This window comes from Haematobia irritans, unplaced genomic scaffold, assembly GCF_050003625.1.
Source record: "Haematobia irritans isolate KBUSLIRL unplaced genomic scaffold, ASM5000362v1 scaffold_11, whole genome shotgun sequence".
In the NCBI taxonomy this organism is placed as follows: domain Eukaryota; kingdom Metazoa; phylum Arthropoda; class Insecta; order Diptera; family Muscidae; genus Haematobia; species Haematobia irritans.
The window spans coordinates 441,559-454,298 of NW_027445699.1; positions in this window are offsets into that span (position 1 = coordinate 441,559).

A 12,740-nucleotide genomic window follows, 5' to 3' on the forward strand; every position below is an offset into this window, starting at 1 on the left:
AGGAGATATGAGCAAAACAAGTTTTTCATATAAAAATTTCGATTTTGTCAGTATTTGGATGGAATTTTCGACTTTTTGGGGGTGGTCATGAATTAAGCTCCTTTTCGCTGTAGGACGCATAGTTTAGGAGATATGAGCAAAACAAGTTTTTCGTATAAAAATTTCAATTTTTTCAGGAATTGGATGGAATTTTCGATTTTTTGGGGGTGGTCATGAATTAAGCTCCTTTTCGCTCTAGGACGCATAGTTTAGGAGATATGAGCAAAACAAGTTTTTCGTATAAAAATTTCAATTTTTTCAGGAATTGGATGGAATTTTCGATTTTTTGGGGGTGGTCATGAATTAAGCTCCTTTTCGCTCTAGGACGCATAGTTTAGGAGATATGAGCAAAACAAGTTTTTCATATAAAAATTTCAATTTTTTCAGTATTTTGATGGAATTTTCGACTTTTTGGGGGTGGTCATGAATTAAGCTCCTTTTCGCTCTAGGACGCATAGTTTAGGAGATATGAACAAAACAAGTTTTTTATACAAAAATTTCAATTTTTTCAGTATTTTGATGGAATTTTCGACTTTTTGGGGGTGGTCATGAATTAAGCTCCTTTTCGCTCTAGGACGCATAGTTTAGGAGATATGAGCAAAACAAGTTTTTCGTATAAAAATTTCAATTTTTTCAGGAATTGGATGGAATTTTCGATTTTTTGGGGGTGGTCATGAATTAAGCTCCTTTTCGCTCTAGGACGCATAGTTTAGGAGATATGAGCAAAACAAGTTTTTCGTATAAAAATTTCAATTTTTTCAGGATTTGGATGGAATTTTCGATTTTTGGGGGTGGTCATGAATTAAGCTCCTTTTCGCTCTAGGACGCATAGTTTAGGAGATATGAGCAAAACAAGTTTTTCATATAAAAATTTCAATTTTTTCAGGATTTCGAAGGAATTTTCGATTTTTTGGGGGTGGTCATGAATTAAGCTCCTTTTCGCTCTAGGACGCATAGTTTAGGAGATATGAGCAAAACAAGTTTTTCATATGAAAATTTCAATTTTTTCAGTATTTTGATGGAATTTTCGACTTTTTGGGGGTGGTCATGAATTAAGCTCCTTTTCGCTGTAGGACGCATAGTTTAGGAAATATGAGCAAAACAAGTTTTTCATATAAAAATTTCAATTTTTTCAGTATTTGGATGGAATTTTCGACTTTTTGGGGGTGGTCATGAATTAAGCTCCTTTTCGCTGTAGGACGCATAGTTTAGGAGATATGAGCAAAACAAGTTTTTCATATAAAAATTTCAATTTTTTCAGTATTTTGATGGAATTTTCGACTTTTTGGGGGTGGTCATGAATTAAGCTCCTTTTCTCTCTAGGACGCATAGTTTAGGAGATATGAGCAAAACAAGTTTTTTATACAAAAATTTCAGTATTTTGATGGAATTTTCGACTTTTTGGGGGTGGTCATGAATTAAGCTCCTTTTCGCTCTAGGACGCATAGTTTAGGAGATATGAGAAAAACAAGTTTTTTATACAAAAATTTCAAGTTTTCCAGTATTTTGATGGAATTTTCGACTTTTTGGGGGTGGTCATGAATTAAGCTCCTTTTCGCTCTAGGACGCATAGTTTAGGAGATATGAGCAAAACAAGTTTTTCATATAAAAATTTCAATTTTTTCAGGATACGGATGGAATTTTCGATTTTTTGGGGGTGGTCATGAATTAAGCTCCTTTTCGCTCTAGGACGTATAGTTTAGGAGATATGAGCAAAACAAGTTTTTCATATAAAAATTTCAATTTTTTCAGTATTTTGATGGAATTTTCGACTTTTTGGGGGTGGTCATGAATTAAGCTCCTTTTCGCTCTAGGACGCATAGTTTAGGAGATATGAACAAAACAAGTTTTTTATACAAAAATTTCAATTTTTTCAGTATTTTGATGGAATTTTCGACTTTTTGGGGGTGGTCATGAATTAAGCTCCTTTTCGCTCTAGGACGCATAGTTTAGGAGATATGAGCAAAACAAGTTTTTCATATAAAAATTTCAATTTTTTCAGTATTTTGATGGAATTTTCGACTTTTTGGGGGTGGTCATGAATTAAGCTCCTTTTCGCTGTAGGACGCATAGTTTAGGAGATATGAGCAAAACAAGTTTTTTATACAAAAATTTCAATTTTTTCAGTATTTTGATGGAATTTTCGACTTTTTGGGGGTGGTCATGAATTAAGCTCCTTTTCGCTCTAGGACGCATAGTTTAGGAGATATGAGAAAAACAAGTTTTTTATACAAAAACTTCAATTTTTTCAGTATTTTGATGGAATTTTCGACTTTTTGGGGGTGGTCATGAATTAAGCTCCTTTTCGCTCTAGGATGCATAGTTTAGGAGATATGAGCAAAACAAGTTTTTCATATAAAAATTTCAATTTTTTCAGTATACGGATGGAATTTTCGATTTTTTGGGGGTGGTCATGAATTAAGCTCCTTTTCGCTCTAGGACGCATAGTTTAGGAGATATGAGCAAAACAAGTTTTTCATATAAAAATTTCAATTTTTTCAGTATTTTGATGGAATTTTCGACTTTTTGGGGGTGGTCATGAATTAAGCTCCTTTTCGCTGTAGGACGCATAGTTTAGGAGATATGAGCAAAACAAGTTTTTCATATAAAAATTTCAATTTTTTCAGGATTTGGATGGAATTTTCGATTTTTTGGGGGTGGTCATGAATTAAGCTCCTTTTCGCTCTAGGACGCATAGTTTAAGAGATATGAGCAAAACAAGTTTTTCATATAAAAATTTCAATTTTTTAAGGATTTGGAAGGAATTTTCGATTTTTCGGGGGTGGTCATGAATTAAGCTCCTTTTCGCTCTAGGACGCATAGTTTAGGAGATATGAGCAAAACAAGTTTTTCATATAAAAATTTCAATTTTTTCAGGATTTGGATGGAATTTTCGATTTTTTTGGGGTGGTCATGAATTAAGCTCCTTTTCGCTCTAGGACGCATAGTTTAAGAGATATGAGCAAAACAAGTTTTTCATATAAAAATTTAAATTTTTTTCAGGATTTGGATGGAATTTTCGATTTTTTGGGGGTGGTCATGAATTAAGCTCCTTTTCGCTCTAGAACGCATAGTTTAGGAGATATGAGCAAAACAAGTTTTTCATATAAAAATTTAAATTTTTTTAGGATTTGGAAGGAATTTTCGATTTTTTGGGGGTGGTCATGAATTAAGCTCCTTTTCGCTCTAGAACGCATAGTTTAGGAGATATGAGCAAAACAAGTTTTTCATATAAAAATTTCAATTTTTTCAGGATTTGGATGGAAGTTTCGATTTTTTGGGGGTGGTCATGAATTAAGCTCCTTTTCGCTCTAGAACGCATAGTTTAGGAGATATGAGCAAAACAAGTTTTTCATATAAAAATTTCAATTTTTTCAGGATTTGGATGGAATTTTCGATTTTTTGGGGGTGGTCATGAATTAAGCTCCTTTTCGCTCTAGGACGCATAGTTTAGGAGATATGAGCAAAACAAGTTTTTCATACAAAAATTTCAATTTTTTCAGTATTCCGATGGAATTTTCGATTTTTTGGGGGTGGTCATGAATTAAGCTCCTTTTCGCTCTAGGACGAATAGTTTAGGAGATATGAGCAAAACAAGTTTTTCATATAAAAATTTCAATTTTTTAAGGATTTGGAAGGAATTTTCGATTTTTTGGGGGTGGTCATGAATTAAGCTCCTTTTCGCTCTAGGACGCATAGTTTAGGAGATATGAGCAAAACAAGTGTTTTCATATAAAAATTTCAATTTTTTCAGTATTTTGATGGAATTTTCGACTTTTTGGGGGTGGTCATGAATTAAGCTCCTTTTCTCTCTAGGACGCATAGTTTAGGAGATATGAGCAAAACAAGTTTTTTATACAAAAATTTCAGTATTTTGATGGAATTTTCGACTTTTTGGGGGTGGTCATGAATTAAGCTCCTTTTCGCTCTAGGACGCATAGTTTAGGAGATATGAGAAAAACAAGTTTTTTATACAAAAATTTCAAGTTTTTCAGTATTTTGATGGAATTTTCGACTTTTTGGGGGTGGTCATGAATTAAGCTCCTTTTCGCTCTAGGACGCATAGTTTAGGAGATATGAGCAAAACAAGTTTTTCATATAAAAATTTCAATTTTTTCAGGATACGGATGGAATTTTCGATTTTTTGGGGGTGGTCATGAATTAAGCTCCTTTTCGCTCTAGGACGTATAGTTTAGGAGATATGAGCAAAACAAGTTTTTCATATAAAAATTTCAATTTTTTCAGTATTTTGATGGAATTTTCGACTTTTTGGGGGTGGTCATGAATTAAGCTCCTTTTCGCTCTAGGACGCATAGTTTAGGAGATATGAACAAAACAAGTTTTTTATACAAAAATTTCAATTTTTTCAGTATTTTGATGGAATTTTCGACTTTTTGGGGGTGGTCATGAATTAAGCTCCTTTTCGCTCTAGGACGCATAGTTTAGGAGATATGAGCAAAACAAGTTTTTCATATAAAAATTTCAATTTTTTCAGTATTTTGATGGAATTTTCGACTTTTTGGGGGTGGTCATGAATTAAGCTCCTTTTCGCTGTAGGACGCATAGTTTAGGAGATATGAGCAAAACAAGTTTTTTATACAAAAATTTCAATTTTTTCAGTATTTTGATGGAATTTTCGACTTTTTGGGGGTGGTCATGAATTAAGCTCCTTTTCGCTCTAGGACGCATAGTTTAGGAGATATGAGAAAAACAAGTTTTTTATACAAAAACTTCAATTTTTTCAGTATTTTGATGGAATTTTCGACTTTTTGGGGGTGGTCATGAATTAAGCTCCTTTTCGCTCTAGGATGCATAGTTTAGGAGATATGAGCAAAACTAGTTTTTCATATAAAAATTTCAATTTTTTCAGTATACGGATGGAATTTTCGATTTTTTGGGGGTGGTCATGAATTAAGCTCCTTTTCGCTCTAGGACGCATAGTTTAGGAGATATGAGCAAAACAAGTTTTTCATATAAAAATTTCAATTTTTTCAGTATTTTGATGGAATTTTCGACTTTTTGGGGGTGGTCATGAATTAAGCTCCTTTTCGCTGTAGGACGCATAGTTTAGGAGATATGAGCAAAACAAGTTTTTCATATAAAAATTTCAATTTTTTCAGGATTTGGATGGAATTTTCGATTTTTTGGGGGTGGTCATGAATTAAGCTCCTTTTCGCTCTAGGACGCATAGTTTAAGAGATATGAGCAAAACAAGTTTTTCATATAAAAATTTCAATTTTTTAAGGATTTGGAAGGAATTTTCGATTTTTCGGGGGTGGTCATGAATTAAGCTCCTTTTCGCTCTAGGACGCATAGTTTAGGAGATATGAGCAAAACAAGTTTTTCATATAAAAATTTCAATTTTTTCAGGATTTGGATGGAATTTTCGATTTTTTTGGGGTGGTCATGAATTAAGCTCCTTTTCGCTCTAGGACGCATAGTTTAAGAGATATGAGCAAAACAAGTTTTTCATATAAAAATTTAAATTTTTTTCAGGATTTGGATGGAATTTTCGATTTTTTGGGGGTGGTCATGAATTAAGCTCCTTTTCGCTCTAGAACGCATAGTTTAGGAGATATGAGCAAAACAAGTTTTTCATATAAAAATTTAAATTTTTTTAGGATTTGGAAGGAATTTTCGATTTTTTGGGGGTGGTCATGAATTAAGCTCCTTTTCGCTCTAGAACGCATAGTTTAGGAGATATGAGCAAAACAAGTTTTTCATATAAAAATTTCAATTTTTTCAGGATTTGGATGGAAGTTTCGATTTTTTGGGGGTGGTCATGAATTAAGCTCCTTTTCGCTCTAGAACGCATAGTTTAGGAGATATGAGCAAAACAAGTTTTTCATATAAAAATTTCAATTTTTTCAGGATTTGGATGGAATTTTCGATTTTTTGGGGGTGGTCATGAATTAAGCTCCTTTTCGCTCTAGGACGCATAGTTTAGGAGATATGAGCAAAACAAGTTTTTCATACAAAAATTTCAATTTTTTCAGTATTCCGATGGAATTTTCGATTTTTTGGGGGTGGTCATGAATTAAGCTCCTTTTCGCTCTAGGACGAATAGTTTAGGAGATATGAGCAAAACAAGTTTTTCATATAAAAATTTCAATTTTTTAAGGATTTGGAAGGAATTTTCGATTTTTTGGGGGTGGTCATGAATTAAGCTCCTTTTCGCTCTAGGACGCATAGTTTAGGAGATATGAGCAAAACAAGTTTTTCATATAAAAATTTCAATTTTTTCAGTATTTTGATGGAATTTTCGACTTTTTGGGGGTGGTCATGAATTAAGCTCCTTTTCGCTCTAGGACGCATAGTTTAGGAGATATGAGCAAAACAAGTTTTTTATACAAAAATTTCAATTTTTTCAGGATTTCGAAGGAATTTTCGATTTTTTGGGGGTGGTCATGAATTAGGCTCCTTTTCGCTCTAGGACGCATAGTTTAGGAGATATGAGCAAAACAAATTTTTCATATAAAAATTTAAATTTTTTCAGGATTTGGATGGAATTTTCGATTTTTTGGGGGTGGTCATGAATTAAGCTCCTTTTCGCTCTAGGACGCATAGTTTAGAAGATATGAGCAAAACAAGTTTTTCGTAAAAAAGTTTCAATTTTTTCAGGATTTGGATGGAATTTTCGATTTTTTGGGGGTGGTCATGAATTAAGCTCCATTTCGCTCTAGGACGCATAGTTTAGGAGATATGAGCAAAACAAGTTTTTCATATAAAAATTTCAATTTTTTCAGGATTTTGATGGAATTTTCGATTTTTTGGGGGTGGTCATGAATTAAGCTCCTTTTCGCTCTAGAACGCATAGTTTAGGAGATATGAGCAAAACAAGTTTTTCATATAAAATTTCAATTTTTTCAGGATTTGGATGGAATTTTCGATTTTTTGGGGGTGGTCATGAATTAAGCTCCTTTTCGCTCTAGGACGCATAGTTTAGGAGATATGAGCAAAACAAGTTTTTCATATAAAAATTTCAATTTTTTCAGGATTTGGATGGAATTTTCGATTTTTTGGGGGTGGTCATGAATTAAGCTCCTTTTCGCTCTAGGACGCATAGTTTAGAAGATATGAGCAAAACAAGTTTTTCGTAAAAAAGTTTCAATTTTTTCAGGATTTGGATGGAATTTTCGATTTTTTGGGGGTGGTCATGAATTAAGCTCCTTTTCGCTCTAGGACGCATAGTTTAGGAGATATGAGCAAAACAAGTTTTTCATATAAAAATTTCAATTTTTTCAGGATTTTGATGGAATTTTCGATTTTTTGGGGGTGGTCATGAATTAAGCTCCTTTTCGCTCTAGAACGCATAGTTTAGGAGATATGAGCAAAACAAGTTTTTCATATAAAAATTTCAATTTTTTCAGGATTTGGATGGAATTTTCGATTTTTTGGGGGTGGTCATGAATTAAGCTCCTTTTCGCTCTAGGACGCATAGTTTAGGAGATATGAGCAAAACAAGTTTTTCATATAAAAATTTCAATTTTTTCAGGATTTGGATGGAATTTTCGATTTTTTTGGGGTGGTCATGAATTAAGCTCCTTTTCGCTCTAGAACGCATAGTTTAAGAGATATGAGCAAAACAAGTTTTTCATATAAAAATTTAAATTTTTTTCAGGATTTGGATGGAATTTTCGATTTTTTGGGGGTGGTCATGAATTAAGCTCCTTTTCGCTCTAGAACGCATAGTTTAGGAGATATGAGCAAAACAAGTTTTTCATATAAAAATTTCAATTTTTTCAGGATTTGGATGGAATTTTCGATTTTTTGGGGGTGGTCATGAATTAAGCTCCTTTTCGCTCTAGGACGCATAGTTTAGGAGATATGAGCAAAACAAGTTTTTCATATAAAAATTTCAATTTTTTCAGGATTTGGATGGAATTTTCGATTTTTTTGGGGTGGTCATGAATTAAGCTCCTTTTCGCTCTAGGACGCATAGTTTAAGAGATATGAGCAAAACAAGTTTTTCATATAAAAATTTAAATTTTTTTCAGGATTTGGATGGAATTTTCGATTTTTTGGGGGTGGTCATGAATTAAGCTCCTTTTCGCTCTAGAACGCATAGTTTAGGAGATATGAGCAAAACAAGTTTTTCATATAAAAATTTCAATTTTTTTTAGGATTTGGAAGGAATTTTCGATTTTTTGGGGGTGGTCATGAATTAAGCTCCTTTTCGCTCTAGGACGCATAGTTTAAGAGATATGAGCAAAACATGTTTTTCATATAAAAATTTCAATTTTTTCAGGATTTGGATGGAATTTTCGATTTTTTGGGGGTGGTCATGAATTAAGCTCCTTTTCGCTCTAGAACGCATAGTTTAGGAGATATGAGCAAAACAAGTTTTTCATATAAAAATTTCAATTTTTTCAGGATTTGGATGGAATTTTCGATTTTTTGGGGGTGGTCATGAATTAAGCTCCCTTTCGCTCTAGGACGCATAGTTTAGGAGATATGAGCAAAACAAGTTTTTCATATAAAAATTTCAATTTTTTCAGTATTTTGATGGAATTTTCGACTTTTTGGGGGTGGTCATGAATTAAGCTCCTTTTCGCTCTAGGACGCATAGTTTAGGAGATATGAGCAAAACAAGTTTTTTATACAAAAATTTCAATTTTTTCAGGATTTCGAAGGAATTTTCGATTTTTTGGGGGTGGTCATGAATTAGGCTCCTTTTCGCTCTAGGACGCATAGTTTAGGAGATATGAGCAAAACAAATTTTTCATATAAAAATTTAAATTTTTTCAGGATTTGGATGGAATTTTCGATTTTTTGGGGGTGGTCATGAATTAAGCTCCTTTTCGCTCTAGGACGCATAGTTTAGAAGATATGAGCAAAACAAGTTTTTCGTAAAAAAGTTTCAATTTTTTCAGGATGTGGATGGAATTTTCGATTTTTTGGGGGTGGTCATGAATTAAGCTCCTTTTCGCTCTAGGACGCATAGTTTAGGAGATATGAGCAAAACAAGTTTTTCATATAAAAATTTCAATTTTTTCAGGATTTTGATGGAATTTTCGATTTTTTGGGGGTGGTCATGAATTAAGCTCCTTTTCGCTCTAGAACGCATAGTTTAGGAGATATGAGCAAAACAAGTTTTTCATATAAAAATTTCAATTTTTTCAGGATTTGGATGGAATTTTCGATTTTTTGGGGGTGGTCATGAATTAAGCTCCTTTTCGCACTAGGACGCATAGTTTAGGAGATATGAGCAAAACAAGTTTTTCATATAAAAATTTCAATTTTTTCAGGATTTGGATGGAATTTTCGATTTTTTTGGGGTGGTCATGAATTAAGCGCCTTTTCGCTCTAGGACGCATAGTTTAAGAGATATGAGCAAAACAAGTTTTTCATATAAAAATTTAAATTTTTTTCAGGATTTGGATGGAATTTTCGATTTTTTGGGGGTGGTCATGAATTAAGCTCCTTTTCGCTCTAGAACGCATAGTTTAGGAGATATGAGCAAAACAAGTTTTTCATATAAAAATTTCAATTTTTTTAGGATTTGGAAGGAATTTTCGATTTTTTGGGGGTGGTCATGAATTAAGCTCCTTTTCGCTCTAGGACGCATAGTTTAAGAGATATGAGCAAAACAAGTTTTTCATATAAAAATTTCAATTTTTTCAGGATTTGGATGGAATTTTCGATTTTTTGGGGGTGGTCATGAATTAAGCTCCTTTTCGCTCTAGAACGCATAGTTTAGGAGATATGAGCAAAACAAGTTTTTCATATAAAAATTTCAATTTTTTCAGGATTTGGATGGAATTTTCGATTTTTTGGGGGTGGTCATGAATTAAGCTCCCTTTCGCTCTAGGACGCATAGTTTAGGAGATATGAGCAAAACAAGTTTTTCATACAAAAATTTCAATTTTTTCAGTATTCCGATGGAATTTTCGATTTTTTGGGGGTGGTCATGAATTAAGCTCCTTTTCGCTCTAGGACGAATAGTTTAGGAGATATGAGCAAAACAAGTTTTTCATATAAAAATTTCAATTTTTTCAGGATTTGGATGGAATTTTCGATTTTTTGGGGGTGGTCATGAATTAAGCTCCTTTTCGATCTAGGACGCATAGTTTAGGAGATATGAGCAAAACAAGTTTTTCGTAAAAAAATTTCAATTTTTTCAGGATTTGGATGGAATTTTCGATTTTTTGGGGGTGGTCATGAATTAAGCTCCTTTTCGCTGTAGGACGCATGGTTTAGGAGATATGAGCAAAACAAGTTTTTCATATAAAAATTTCAATTTTTTCAGTATTTTGATGGAATTTTCGACTTTTTGGGGGTGGTCATGAGTTAAGCTCCTTTTCGCTGTAGGACGCATAGTTTAGGAGATATGAGCAAAACAAGTTTTTCATATAAAAATTTCAATTTCAATTTTTTCAGTATTTTGATGGAATTTTCGACTTTTTGGGGGTGGTCATGAATTAAGCTCCTTTTCGCTGTAGGACGCATAGTTTAGGAGATATGAGCAAAACAAGTTTTTCGTATAAAAATTTCAATTTTTTCAGGATTTGGATGGAATTTTCGATTTTTTGGGGGTGGTCATGAATTAAGCTCCTTTTCGCTCTAGGACGCATAGTTTAGGAGATATGAGCAAACCAAGTTTTTTATATAAAAATTTCAATTTTTTCAGGATTTGGATGGAATTTTCGATTTTTTGGGGGTGGTCATGAATTAAGCTCCTTTTCGATCTAGGATGCATAGTTTAGGAGATATGAACAAAACAAGTTTTTCATATAAAAATTTCAATTTTTTCAGGATGTGGATGGAATTTTCGATTTTTTGGGGGTGGTCATGAATTAAGCTCCTTTTCGCTGTAGGACGCATGGTTTAGGAGATATGAGCAAAACAAGTTTTTCATATAAAAATTTCAATTTTTTCAGTATTTTGATGGAATTTTCGACTTTTTGGGGGTGGTCATGAATTAAGCTCCTTTTCGCTCTAGGACGCATAGTTTAGGAGATATGAGCAAAACAAGTTTTTTATACAAAAATTTCAATTTTTTCAGTATTTTGATGGAATTTTCGACTATTTTGATGGAATTTTCGACTTTTTGGGGGAGGTCATGAATTAAGCTCCTTTTCGCTGTAGGACGCATAGTTTAGGAGATATGAGCAAAACAAGTTTTTCATATAAAAATTTCGATTTTGTCAGTATTTGGATGGAATTTTCGACTTTTTGGGGGTGGTCATGAATTAAGCTCCTTTTCGCTGTAGGACGCATAGTTTAGGAGATATGAGCAAAACAAGTTTTTCGTATAAAAATTTCAATTTTTTCAGGAATTGGATGGAATTTTCGATTTTTTGGGGGTGGTCATGAATTAAGCTCCTTTTCGCTCTAGGACGCATAGTTTAGGAGATATGAGCAAAACAAGTTTTTCGTATAAAAATTTCAATTTTTTCAGGAATTGGATGGAATTTTCGATTTTTTGGGGGTGGTCATGAATTAAGCTCCTTTTCGCTCTAGGACGCATAGTTTAGGAGATATGAGCAAAACAAGTTTTTCGTATAAAAATTTCAATTTTTTCAGGAATTGGATGGAATTTTCGATTTTTTGGGGGTGGTCATGAATTAAGCTCCTTTTCGCTCTAGGACGCATAGTTTAGGAGATATGAGCAAAACAAGTTTTTCATATAAAAATTTCAATTTTTTCAGTATTTTGATGGAATTTTCGACTTTTTGGGGGTGGTCATGAATTAAGCTCCTTTTCGCTCTAGGACGCATAGTTTAGGAGATATGAACAAAACAAGTTTTTTATACAAAAATTTCAATTTTTTCAGTATTTTGATGGAATTTTCGACTTTTTGGGGGTGGTCATGAATTAAGCTCCTTTTCGCTCTAGGACGCATAGTTTAGGAGATATGAGCAAAACAAGTTTTTCGTATAAAAATTTCAATTTTTTCAGGAATTGGATGGAATTTTCGATTTTTTGGGGGTGGTCATGAATTAAGCTCCTTTTCGCTCTAGGACGCATAGTTTAGGAGATATGAGCAAAACAAGTTTTTCGTATAAAAATTTCAATTTTTTCAGGATTTGGATGGAATTTTCGATTTTTTGGGGGTGGTCATGAATTAAGCTCCTTTTCGCTCTAGGACGCATAGTTTAGGAGATATGAGCAAAACAAGTTTTTCATATAAAAATTTCAATTTTTTCAGGATTTCGAAGGAATTTTCGATTTTTTGGGGGTGGTCATGAATTAAGCTCCTTTTCGCTCTAGGACGCATAGTTTAGGAGATATGAGCAAAACAAGTTTTTCATATGAAAATTTCAATTTTTTCAGTATTTTGATGGAATTTTCGACTTTTTGGGGGTGGTCATGAATTAAGCTCCTTTTCGCTGTAGGACGCATAGTTTAGGAAATATGAGCAAAACAAGTTTTTCATATAAAAATTTCAATTTTTTCAGTATTTGGATGGAATTTTCGACTTTTTGGGGGTGGTCATGAATTAAGCTCCTTTTCGCTGTAGGACGCATAGTTTAGGAGATATGAGCAAAACAAGTTTTTCATATAAAAATTTCAATTTTTTCAGTATTTTGATGGAATTTTCGACTTTTTGGGGGTGGTCATGAATTAAGCTCCTTTTCTCTCTAGGACGCATAGTTTAGGAGATATGAGCAAAACAAGTTTTTTATACAAAAATTTCAGTATTTTGATGGAATTTTCGACTTTTTGGGGGTGGTCATGAATTAAGCTCCTTTTCGCTC